Source organism: Schistocerca gregaria, chromosome 4 (genome assembly GCF_023897955.1).
Source record: "Schistocerca gregaria isolate iqSchGreg1 chromosome 4, iqSchGreg1.2, whole genome shotgun sequence".
In the NCBI taxonomy this organism is placed as follows: Eukaryota; Metazoa; Arthropoda; class Insecta; order Orthoptera; family Acrididae; genus Schistocerca; species Schistocerca gregaria.
The window spans coordinates 369275875-369290160 of record NC_064923.1 but is presented as its reverse complement, the minus strand read 5'-3'; positions in this window follow the sequence as shown (position 1 = coordinate 369290160).

The following is a 14286-nucleotide window of genomic DNA, read 5'->3' as shown; positions in this document are numbered from 1 at the left end:
ATAGATCAACAACAGACAAGATATTTGTATTGAGGCAAATACAGAAAAGGCATATGACTACAACATTGAGCTTCATAAGCTCTACATAGACTTCAAGCAGGCCATTGATAGTCTTGATAAACAACAAATGGTAAATGGTATGTCTCACTTATTCGGGCAACAATGACTGGTTCCAAGGCTGCAGTGTGAGTAGATGGAGAACTGAGGAACTGATTTAGCATTAGTAAAGGAGTCAGACAAGGGGATAAATATCTACAATGCTTTTCTATCAGACTCTTGAAGCAGCTGCAAGGAAGCTTCAGATATCTGGTGCACAGGCAGAAAGTTGACTCAGACAAGTGCATATGCTGAAGATGTAGCAATTATTAGTAGAAGAAGGATATAACTAGAGAGGACATTATGTGAGCTGAAAGAACCTATGGGACCTAAAGGCCTTTCTACAAATGAAACAAAGACTGTACATGAATTTCACCAGGAAGGAAAATAATAACTTAGACAGATTATCAGCAGACGGTTTCAGTTTTGAACATGTGCATTAAGTTGACTATTTGAGCTCTAATATTAACAGCACAAATTCCATATCAAATGTAATAAAACTGTGCATCATAAGTGGTAATAGGTGCTTCCAAACGTTTATGAAATTGTTGGCCTCTAGGTTAATAAATAGGCAGCTGAAGCTGAAATTATATATGGTTATGATCAGGCCAGTTGTAACTATGGATGCAAAACATGGACGCTCAACGATTTTTGGTGATCGAGGACGAATGCTGAGCTAGACTGCCTCATATAAGGAGCTGACATCATGAGAATAATAAAAAGCAGAAAAATAGCCTGGATTCGGCTTTTCCTTTGGATTGATACTGGAAGAACAACTAAAAAGATTTTTGAATGGATGCCAACCAGTAGAAGACAGAGAGGAAGGCCACAAAAACGATGGACAGATGATGTGGAAGAAGATATAAAATCTCTCAGAGTCTGAGGATGGCAGAGAACCACACTGGAGAGGACAGAATGAAGGAAACTTGTTGATGAGGCTAAAACCGACACAGGGTTGTAATGCCATGAGAAGAAGAAGACGAATTGTTTGGAGAGTCAATGTTAAATTGATTGACCTCTTTTATGATGAAGAAAAATTACTTAATGTCCACTAGTCAGAAGATATTCATCAGTGGACACTGAGAGTTGTAATGACATCAGCCATATTTTCCTGATGTCCTGCATGGTCGATTGTTGTTCCCTCTCCTGTTCATCCCATCCAGCGTTGGGTAGTAAATACATCCAGCCAACGTTTGCGACACAGGTTTCCCAGCACGTCGTCACTGTGATTCCTTATGTGAATAACATGTTCATGTTGTATGCAGTGTCAGCATTACAAGCAGTTTGACACCTGGTTTATTTGTGTTGTTGTAGGACATTCAACACTAATAGTGAATAGTCGATTTAGACTCATTATAAGTTACTGTCTTTGTCACTGAATGCCTGTTGTGACCAGAAGCATGGAAATCAACATCCCCAACAGGTTTAGAGGCGATTTGGTTGGCAAAATCATTTACTTGAACTGTCCAGAATGTTCTTCATACCAATCATGAAGCATTATGGTTCAGTGACATGGTGCATTGTCATCCATAGAAAATTTCATTATTGTTTGGGAACATGTAGTCCTTGAATGGCTGCAAATGATTTCCAAGTAACTGAACATAACCATTTTCAGTCAATAGTCAGTCTGTATAAACACAGTCCACAGCATTGTGGAGCTGCCACCAACATGCACAGTGCCTTGTCGATAACTTGGGATCATGGCTTCATGAGGCCTTCACCACACACTAACCATACCATCAGCCCTTAACAACAAAAATCGGCCCTCATTTGACAAGGTCGCAGTTTTCAGGCGTCTAGGCTCCAGCTGACGAGCACAGGAGAGGCATTGCAGGCAATGTCGTGCTGTTAGCAAAGGCACTTGCATTGGTCTTCTGCTACTGTAGCCAATTAACACCAAATTTCACTACACTGTCCTAATGGATACGTTCACTGTATATCCCAGACTAATTTCTGTCGTTATTTCACCCAGTGTTGCTTGTCTGTTAACAATGACAACTCTACGCAAACCCCACTACTCTCGGCCATTAAATGAAGGCAGTCAGCCTCTGTGTTGCTGTGCGAGGTCATGCCTGATATTTGGTATTCTCAACACACTCTTAAGACAGTGGATCTAAAAATGTTGAATTCCCTAACGATTTGTAAAATGGAATGTCTTATGCATCTAGATCCAACTCCACGTTCACAGTCTGTTAGTTTCTGTCATACAGCCATAATCACATTGGATACCTTTTCACATTAAGCACCTGAGTACAAATGATTGCTAAGATGGTGCACCGCCCTTTCATACCTTGTGTACTACCGCCATCTGAAAGCGGTATGTGCATAGCGCTATCCCATTGACTTTTGTAATCTCATTGTATATGGTAATGCTTTCGTTGCGTGATAGCTGCGCCTGCTTCAACATTCCGATGGCCAGTTCCAAGCTGGCTTAGCTGCAGGCCGTCGTCTTTATTTAGAGCATTGCCAGAATTTTTTATCTCTGTGCCTGTTTTTATGATGCTGTCCATGTAGTAACAGTCGTCTCGGCAAATGCAGTAGGGCGTCCGTTTTCTGAAGTATGTTCCACTACTGGTAATTATTCAGGATAATGTGCTGTTGAATAATACATACAGCCTGTCTGACATAAAATTATCCACACCCGCATGGTATTTTATATACTCCTGGTGTTCTGAGATCTGTATCGTCTTTCATAGGCCTCATTACTTGTCAAATTTTATCTGGACCCTGAAGACTGAATCAATTTTATCCCTCTTAGGAGCTAGCTGACTTTCCTATTACCAAGCGAGGTGGCGCAGTGGTTAGCACACTGGACTCGTATGAGTATTCGGGAGGACGATGGTTCAATCCCGCTTCTTGTCATCCTAATTTACGTTTTCCATGATTTCCCTAAATCGTTTCAAGCAAATGCTGGGATGGTTCCTTGAAAGGACATGGCCGACGGCCTTCCCCGTCCTTCTCTAATCCAATGATACCGATGACCTCGCTGTTTGGTCTCTTCCACCAAATCAACCCAACCCTCTTTCCTATTATTGAGCCACAGAATAGACAATACGCAAGTTTGTTCATGCTCTCCTCGGGGGCCTTCTGCTCACGTTTCTTCGATAGGAGAGCTTGTGAAATCTGGCAGTTCTTGTAGCTGTTTTGCTCGAATACATTTCGCAAGAGGCTCAGTTCCTTCAAAAGGCTTCCATACATTGCACCAAAATCCTCAGAAAAGAACTTTCCTGCAAAGGGTGGTGAGTTGATAGCATGCTGATATCAGTCCAAGAGGGTGGATTTCTGCTAAACACTGTGGCTGAGACTTCCATTTTATTCACAGCTGACGAAAACGTCAAGAAAAGGCAAGGTTCTGTTCTATCTGTCTCTACTTCTCCATGAACTTGATGTTGTCATGGATGTTGTTAGTGTGGTTCAAGAATTCCCCAGAAACTCATGCCCGTGATACCCTAGGGATAATCCATACTTTTTGATTGACAGTCCTTAACCTATTGTTACCCCAGCTAACTTCCTCTTCTCCTCTCAGTCCCTCAGGAAATCTCGAACCTTGCCACCTTCCCCTCACTGATACAGGTACACTTCCAGGCCTGAGTTATTCAAATAGCCCCTTCTCACTCTTATCAGTTTGATTGACTACTTAATTAAATTGATCAATTAATTAATCACTTACCCTCTGGTAAACCATCCAACCACCTTACACTCTTCCATTTCCCCCTCCCCTAAATGGAAATTGGCGGCTCTTTGGTGGAGACGAAGGATCTGTGACAATAAATTCAATTACATAGCAGAAAGTATATTGTTTATTTACAAAAAAAAATCACTTTACAGGGGTTGGATTTCACTTGTTCATCATTCTCTGCCGTTTGGGAAGATGCAGTTCTTGTAAAGAAGTAATTAAAACTATAGCTTTTTTTATTCCCATTACGCAAGGAATGCTGTCATGAAACACCCATCACATGTAATTAAGCTGTTAAAAATCGATCGATCGCAAAGCATACACCATCCCCTGGGCCACACAGAACGCCACCCGCACAGACCTCCCGGAGCCGGGCTGCACCGGCGGGAGCCTGAGAAGCGGCCAAGCCACTCACAGGTGTCCGGTCGGGCCCTGCGACTGACAGACATGATATCATGCTAATCCGCGAACAAAAGCATCCGAGAAATTCCTGTCGAAACACATGCTCCTTCTCTGTTTCTCCTCATGTCCTGTGGGGCCTGCATGCACCATCAATCGCGGTTGGGCCAAACTACAAACAGAGAAGCGTTTACCCAGTAAAGTCCTGCAGAATGTCGAAGCATGCCAGAATTCCTTCCTTCCAAGACAAATGCCTGTTTGAGAATCGATTGCGCCATGGACTGTAAGCTGCCCCAGCCCTCCTGGTGCACTTTCTTATGTTGCATTTCACGAACTGCTTCGGGAGTTAGTACATCTGGTGTTACGGAATATTATCACATATATAACTTGAAGATATGACAGGAATTAAATGTACCACTGCACAATGAGAGAGAGAGAGAGAGAGAGAGAGAGAGAGAGAGAGAGAGAGAGAGAGAGAGAGAGAGATTGATTTGCAGATGACGCGAGACTATTTAAACAGTTCCGAGGGATTCCTCCCCCGCCACACTTGAACACATGCTCTAAAAGGAAGGATTGCGACACACTTGTGAAACTGTCCTTGAGACACTTCGCACACTTTGAACACGAACTGCTAAATCCAACTGAATATGGCTCTAAACACACTTTCAAAAAGATCACTGCACAGTAGCTTGCTTCAATTTTGTGATGTAAACCGCCACTGACTGTAAAAAAAGATCGCGGCACGCTTGTGAAACCTCTCTGTCTTCCTCCACTACTCTGAAACATTTGCGTGCATAGACAAATTAGGCAAAGTGTTAAACGCCTCAATACATTTGCAAATGTTGCTTTAAACAATTTGCTTAAAATACACTCGCTCACAAAAACCTGCACTGTCTTCCCAGATGCACATGGAATGGAAATACTTGGTGTTCCATTTTTCTGATGACCGCTTCTGCGGCTCTGTAGATGCCCGGCGACCAGATGATGTGTCGCTGTGTTGGGGGGACGATTCGCACAATACGCCCGAGCTTAGGTACTGGGGGCGGTGAAGACTAACACCGAAACGAGCACCTGTGCGGCGTGCTTCGAGTGCTAGAACGCAGCTAGCCGTCGCGTTGGTAGCTGCTGCTGCAGCCGCAGTCCCCAATCCCTCCTCCCTCGCAGCGGCCATCACAGCACCGCTCTGGCGTCCCTGGGCTGCCCTGCCTCAGGCTGGAGGGCCAGGACTGCAGCAACCAGGCTGCTTGCAGCAGTCCGAGTTTGCAGCATCTCCTCCTCCTCCTCCTCCTCTCCTCTGGCGTCACGTCTTTATCGATCTTGTGAGGTACATCACACACCCCTCAACTTCATCGGCTAGTTGTAGTTATAGTATTAGTAATAGAAACGATCCTGTGGCTAGTGGCAGTTCCTTCTCCTGTCATTTTAGTGAAGGACACCAGGTCATTGGCACCATAAAGCAGTTAGAATTCTCGGTGATTGCAGACGCCTTTGAGGAGCGAATTTTGTTCGTGAGGATCGAGAATACGACAGGAGGGTACCAAGATCCTGTTCATTTTTCTAAGGGCGTGCTTCCTCTCGCGAGAAAGGAGCTCCTCAATGTAGTCAATGCTCCGCAGTATTCCGCCATTAAATGCAACGTGGTGCTCTGCATCAAACTGTTGCACCGCTAAAGATGATTCTGGTCTTCATTACCTTTGGGGGGAAAATGGCGTGATAACGGGGAGCACGTCAATCGCCAAGTGGTTTCGTAAATCCACCTTGAGTGCTATAGTGGGCCGGTTTTCAGAGATGGAAGTGAGAGGCTCAGTCAAATACTATACCTGGACATCCACACACAAGTCTATTGCCCGCTAAATGTAGAGTCTAGCTATATAAAGCTACCTAAAGACATAGCTAATAAGAGGACATGTATTAATGTCCAAAATAAAACAAATCAAGCATGTTTTGTGTGGTCAATCCTGGCTTGCGATAGAAATATTAAACAGAATCCAGAGCACTCATCCCAATGTGGTAGACACCTTGACATTCTTAAGTGTTATAACTTTGATGGAATCGAGTTCCTCGTCAAGATCCAGGACATATCTAATATTGAGGCACAGAATATTGGAATGTCTCTTCACTTTTATGGCCTGGAGAAGAAAAGCAAGTCAGATGAGCAGGACAAGCATATTGTAGTCGGCCCTCTCCATTTCTCAGAATCTTCCAGTGAGCGTGAGTTGCATGTCAACATGCTACTCTTCTCTGAAGGTGATCATTGTCACTGCATTTGGATCAAAGACATGTCCCGACTTCTATTTTCTCAACTGAGTAACAACAGGTGTAAAAAGCATATTTGCTTAAGGTGTCTGAATTATTTTTCCTCAGACAAGTTACTACCTGTGCATCTAGTAGACTGCGTTTTCAAAGGCCCGCTACGTGTTATTATGCCTACTGAGGAAGACAAATTCATAATGTTTAAAAATGCACACCACCAGGAGTGATGCTCGTTTCTAGTGTGTGCCGACTTTGAATGCCTCCTCGCTCCTGTGACCCACTGTGAATGTAACCCCACGACATTACACACCGCTTTTACAGAAAAACACGTATCATTTGCGGCAGTGCACCAAATTGTATCGTCCTACGATTCGACTCTCAACCGCTAAAAATCTTAAGTCGAGTTAATCCTATGGTTTGGCTGCTCATTGAGTTCAAACTTTCATGGGATATTGATAAGTTTTACAGCGACAAATACCCGTGACCAAATCGATGGAGAATGAAGATTTGTACAATAACGAGGTTGACTGTCATATTTGAGGGCTTCTGTTGGCGTAAATTCCTCATAGGGACAACTGTCATCTTACGGAGAAGTTCTGTGGCGCAGCTCGCAATACGTGCAATTTGAAGTAGCAGTTGAGACGTGGGACACACGCTCAGGGATACTTCAACTCAGTGAATACAAGGCTATAATTTCCAATCAAACACAAACTCTGGCTTGTAATTTCCAATAGATTTTGTTTAACAATTGCAAACTACTATTACCCCAGAATAATATACATAATTGCTCTAGAACTTGAAACATTAGTAAACAGACAAAATGTCTATGGGCGTCAAACTCCATCCCAAACAATAAATAATTTTAAAACAGCTTTTACATATATCTTAAGAATCATACTGAGAAAAACTCCCACAGAAGCAGGACACCTTTCAAGAGATAACAATTCACAATTCACAATTTCTTATTCGAATAAGATATTAAAAACCCAGTACAATGAAAGGCATCTTTCAGGTATTACTAAATTTCAGTGACAAATGGTTCAAATGGTTCTGAGCAGTAGGGGACTTAACTTCTGCGGTTATCAGTTCCCTAGAACTTAGAACTACTTAAACCTAACTAACCTAAGGACATAACACACATCCATGCCCGAGGCAGGATTCGAACCTGCGACCGTAGTGGTCGCGCGGTTACAGACTGTAGCGCCTAGAACCGCTCGGCCACTCCGGCCGGCTTCAGTGACAAGTAATGGCACATCAAAACTGCGCTGAAACTACAACTGAGATCGAGCCTATATGAAAGCTGAAAGGAACGATGAAGAAGGGAAGACGGACGTCTCGGCGTCACCAGGAACAAATAATAAAAAACTCAACCTAAATTCGCCGAAGAACTGGAGTCTACTGATAAACACAGCGACTGCGCTATCGTTAACAACTCACTGGCTGCTGTCAAGGCGTTGTCCCCCAGTTAAACCGACCAGCTACAATGGATAATGCGCACCGCTGATTATACCACTGAAATAACAACATAAAACCACACAGCAACTGAGCAGTATCCAGAGCAACAAAGCCCTTAAAACATTAGAAAAATTTCAAAACGGGAATTTAATTACTCTTATTACTCTTTGCAATCACCGTCTACAACAATAGTTCACGTTGCCTGTTCACACGAACCACGATACATAAACATTCGCATGAGAACACTGCAGAACGTGTAGAAACCAGAACACATACTCTGTCTTATATTCCTAAATAATAATTACATACAAGGAAAAGTGTCATAAATCTCTTAATTTTACCAAGGATGCTAGTGTAGGTGAATAACACTTAATACCAAAAGGCAGAAATAAGAGGCAGAAAATCAAACCTGTGGTTCTTTCAGAAATCACAGGCATGCCATGTACATATACACTCCCTGCCAGTATCTCAAGTGCGTCCAAAACAAGCAAACCACTCTTCAATAAGCAGTTCACCATGGTCAACACGAAACAGCTTACATGGGCATCCAAACTCTGGGAGAGCTGTTAACTGCAAACAGCACGAAATCAACATACATATACAGTAGGACTTTAAGAACCTGAATAATTCCCACCATTTGATTCTGTAGCGTATCCGGTTGCAGGCTGATACACCCCAAAGGCACTTCCACAGGCTCTCTTCGTTCAGCAGCACAGACAAGACCATCACCCTCTCATAGGTTCACTACACACTCCTGACCGCACGCACGTCTCTGTCCACAGCCCCACTGCCCACGTGACAGAAAAGGGCAGAGCATGCTCAAAGAGCAACCGCCGACAACCAGACTGCACACTGGAGCGCCAACCAACCGACCAAAACCAGACTCTCCGCACAGCGACGTGCACTTAAATAGCCGAAAAGCGACCAAAGAGGAACACCGCGCCCATGCGATGCAGAGTCGATCGCAGACATCTTACATCATTGCAGAGAAACGCCACGTATCTCCAGGTACTAAGGCACATACCCGTTTTCTTCCATTATTTAAGTGGGTATGATGATCACTTTCTAGAGGAGCACTTGGCTGATTTCGGTTGGGAGAAAAATCAGGTCAGTGTCCGACCAGAGAGCGACGAGAAATTCACTCCATTCTCCAAACGAATGACGCCAAGAATTGCATTTCGCTTTCTTGATACGCTACGTTTTGTCACGCGCCGCTCCAGAAACTCGTTGAAACTCTACCTTAGGAGGATATGCATGTCACTCGAGCTGCATTTCCTGACGAGGAAAAGTTTCAACTTGTGACTAGGAAGGGGATTTCCCCATATGAGAATGTGGATAGTATAGCGAAACTCAGCAGAACCTGGCTACCCGACATAACTGAATTCTCCAGCAACCTTACAGGCGATGCTGTAACCGATGCAGAGTATGAGCATACCGTCACTGTCTGGCAGAATACAATATCTCCACTTCGGGAGAGTGTGCGTGGCTTTATATGGACACACTCGTACGCTTGCTTGAGGAAGTTTTCGAGAATTTCCATAGTCCATGCATGACCACATATTATTTGAATACTGCCTTTTATTACATAGCATTTGGATTGTCGCGGGACGCAGTGCTCAAGAAAACGAAATGCAGTATCGAATTAATGACTGATGCTGACATACTTCTCTTCTTTGAGCGAGGTATCTGTGGGGGATTTTGCCAATGTGTCCATAGGCACACAAAGGTAAGTAACCCAAGATGGATGACAGGTTCAACGCATCCATTGGTTCATGTTAGATAATGTACTTGGATGTAAATAACTTATACAGGCATGCCATGCAGCAGTCACTGCCGACTGGTGAGTTTCGATGGGTGCCCGAGGACGAATGCAAGGGATCAGGTATCCACCTAATAATGGGGGAGCGGAGGGTGGGGGGGGGGGGAGGGGCGGGGTATAACAGCTGATTCTGATGTATGGTATGTGTTGGAGGCAGAACTGAACTCACATACCCTATTAGTCTGAATGACGCGCACGCCAATTTGCCGCTCTGCCCAGAGCAACTAGTTCCGCGCGGAGGCTCCACCCCAAAACTGATGACAACGCTGGGGAATAAGAGGAGGTACGTTATTCATTATCGTAATCTCCATCAGTGTCTCAGCTTAGGAATGCAGCTGGTTGGAATCATTTGGGCTATCTCAAGCTGTCTCCCTAGTTGAAGGAGTATACTGATTTGATTACGAGACAGAGAAATTCTGCGACATGTGATTTTGAGAAAGATTTTTACCAATTAATGAATAATTCAGTCTTCGGTAAAACAATGGACCGTCGTGAAATTTTGATTAGAACGGAATGGGATGGGCGTTATGGGGCAAGAAAATACATTGCCAAATTTTAAGCACGTCACCATACTCAATAAGAACTTCATTGCTGCGGAGATGGCGAAGACTGCAGTAGAGTTCACGAAACCTATTTATGTGGGTATGTGCATATTAAACCTATCCAAACTCTACTTGCACAGCTTTCATTATGAATTTGCGAAAACTAATTTAACTGGTCCTAAATTACTTTGTATGGACACAGATAGCTTCATCTGTTTGGTGAAGAATTGTGATCCGTAAGAAGTAATGAGGTACCACGGTAGTAAATTCGATACGTTCTAATACATGGCTGATCATCCTTATGGTATTGCTCCACAGAAGGTTATCGGCCTTACGAAGGACGAGGCGAATGGATTGCCGATTGTGGAGCTTGTAGGTCTGCGATCAAAAGATCATGCATATCGCACATTGGAAGGTGCCACCCAGAGGCGGGCTAGGGGTTTGCGCTGTATGGCATCAAGAGCCCTCTCTATCATAGACTACCTGCGGTGCCTGTACAACTGTTTCCGCGGTGTCGCACCACAGCCGCCGTATATGATAAGGCAAACTAGTATTCACTGGAGAGGACTCGAGGTATACATGGTGCTCCAATCTAAAATCGGCATGTCGCCTCATGGTGATAAAAGGGTCATTTGCGATGACGGGACTGAAACTCTCCCGTATGCACACTTGCAGCGAGAGAAGAGGTCTCTGATTGAGAGAGAGAGAGAGAGAGAGAGAGAGAGAGAGAGAGAGAGAGTCTGCAGAGTAGTAGTATGACCCTTTTATCACAGTATGTATGTGTGTGTGTGCCGTGTAAATATTTGTGTGTACTACCTCCACGTGTACATATACGCACGCAGTCTCCTCCTCCAGTATCCACCAGATCTTCGCCCTCATAGTCAGTTCATTCAATAGTGACGGCTGCATTGCTCTTGTCTGCTGGCAGAACTATGACGAGAGGATCGTTGCGGATCTCATGAAGACTATTACGCTCAGCTCTTGTCCTGTTAGTCCGCAGCTCGTGGTCGTGCGGTAGCGTTCTAGCTTCCAGCGCCCGGGTTCGATTCCCGGCGGGGTCAGGGATTTTCTCTGCCTCGTGATGACTGGGTGTTGTGTGATGCCCTTAGGTTAGTTAGGTTAAAGTAGTTCTAAGTTCTAGGGGACTGATGATCATAGATGTTCAGTCCCATAGTGCTCAGAGCCATTTGAACCATCTTGTCATGTTAGAGTTTGGCGGCTTGGATTTTAAACGAATGCGGGTCGTTTTTCGACGAAATTCTTCTGCAGCTTCCCTCGGAGCACCACTGGATCACCAACTTACAGACTCGTTAAACTTATGGCCAGCCTCCTTACTCCACACGCTGGAGAAGCAGATATGACGGGTAGCTCTGATGTGATGTCATTGTCATGTCATTGTTGATGTGCGTTCACATCAAAGACTCTATAGAACTGCTCTCCCAGTTCTTTGACGATACTCTGATGTCATCGTAATTTTTTTTCATATGAAGGAGAATATTTTAACCACAGGGACGGCGTCGCGATGGACAGCCTATTAGTTCCAGTTGTAGCCAACCTGTTTTGGAGTACTTTGAGGACATTGCCCTGGACATGGCTATGCTTTTATCGTTATGTCGTTGACACTTTCGATGTCTGATCGCATAGACGTGAAAAGCTAGCTTCCAAAACAACATCAGCTTCATGGTGAAGGCAGAGGCGGATGGTACCTTGCATTTTCGTGACGTTTTCATCCGCTGTAAAGAAAATATGTGTCTCAGCCTGTCAGCCACAGTGTTTACTGGCAAGCCACCCATAGGGATCGATATCTACATGCTGCTGGCTGTCAACCCTCTTCGCAGAGAATTTCTGTCCTTGGTGCATCGAGGGGAAGCTGTTTCAAACACTAAAATCTTTCCAAAGGAACTCAGCCTCTTTCGAAACCTATTCAAGAAAATGGCTACAACAACCGCCAGATTTCACAAGCAATCTTGCTGGGGAAACGTGAGCAGTAAGCCCCTGAGGGGGACACGAAGAAGCTCGCGTTTTTGCCGTTTTGTGGCCTAATAACAGGACATATTAGTCGGTTCCTAAACAGGCATAAAATCGATTCGTTCTTCAGGGCCCTATCTAAAATTCGACAACTAATGCGGCCTGTGAAAGACGATGTCAGGTCTCAGAACGTAAGTAGTATAGAAAACACCCTATGGGTGTGGACAGTTTGATATCAGGCAGACAATACATACTATGAAACAGCGCTGTGAGAACACAAGAGGTGTTTCCGCCCACGGTATCCTGAAAATTCAGTGGTAATGGAACATGCTCTAGAAAACAGACACCATATTGCATTTGCCGAGACATACGTTAGTACACAGACTAATAATTTCTGGGATAGCGTGATAAAAGAAGCTACTGACAGAAAAATTGCTGACAACACCCCAAATAAAGACGGCGGCCTACAGCTAAATACAGCTTGGAACCCAGCGAGCAGAAAGTTGAACCGGAAACGCGGAAAAACACATATACAGGGTGTTTGGAAATTCCTGTTATAAACTTCTAAGACTTGTAGAGGGGAGTGAGTACACAATATTTTGAAATCGGACCCTTATCCAGAAACGTTCCGTTTCCATCCTAGGAAGGTTTCAATTCAAATGTTTAACTCATCCACTCCTACTTGAGGAATTGAATTAAGCGTGATGCAGTACAGTTATCAGGTAACAATACGAAATAAAACATAACAAAGCATCCATTTATCACTTAACCACATTTGTTTGTATTAACATTTAAACATTACGTGATTGCATTATTTAAACACAAAAAGAATCCAGTGTTGCACTACTGATGCATTACAACAGCGGCTCGATGTGGCGACTACCATCGTTGTTACAGACATTGTACCTATGAAGCATGTTCTGGTACACAATCTCTATCCCATCTGCTGCCTCTTCAACTTCTAACGCAGCGGGCAGAACTCGTGCCTTTCTCCACAGGAATCTCTTAAACTTTGGATACGACCTCACAGGAAGTAGTCCATAGAACAAACAATCCTGCTGGAAGAACATCCGCAACTGAGCATTATAGCAGAGGTTGAAAATATCGCTCCAGTTATAAATTACTTTATTTTCACACTACTGGTTTCGGTTCACTGAACGCCGCGTGCACTAGGCGCCTGGTACACGTGGCGCTCGGGAACCACAGCGCAGCTACGACGCCTGAGGATGGGCTTATAACAGTCCGAAACCCGTCGTGTGAAAATAAAGTAATTTGCAACCGGAGCGGTATTTTCAACCTCTGCTAGTCCATAGGAGTTAAATCTGGTTATCACGGTGGCCACTCGGTTGACCACCTCGGACTACCCATTTTTCAACATATCGTGTGTTCAGATGTCACTGAACTGCACCTGAGAAGCGAGGTGGTGCACCATCACACTGAAACGTGATACCAGGTGACCGTCTCTCGTAGTACACATCACCTTGTCTATGCTATTGCATACCAGGACAAGCAACACTGAGACTTTTCTCTTTTCCTCAGCAGATGTCGTCACACTACATATCTGCACTGAAACCATCATACAACAGAAATAGCACGTTATTGAACATGGATTCCTGTTCAAAATATTTTGTGCTCACTCCCTGCTACAAGTTCTAGAAGATTTTATCGGGCGCCTATAACTTCGACGCCGTGTAGTGTGGTTGGACGACAATTCTTGGCATGAATTACTATCCAAAATATTATGTATCTATTCCCTTCTACAAATCCTAGAACTTTGTAATATCAATTCCCGAACACCCTGTATATGGCGCTGGATCCAGCACCAGTGACGTCACTGAATGCAGCGTGACTCTTTAAGGACGGCAACATCAGTCATTCGACAGTCACTACTTGACAACTGCGGAGGAGCATTTGACTGAAAGTTAATTGATTTTAAACTAGTTACTGCTGTCGGAGCCCCGATAGAATTTTATCAATGGTAAATGATCTAACATTAGTTGAGGGACTGGTTGTGCTCAACAGGGTAACGACAGATCATTCTCAAGGAAAAATTATACATCAGAGAATTAGGAACGGAA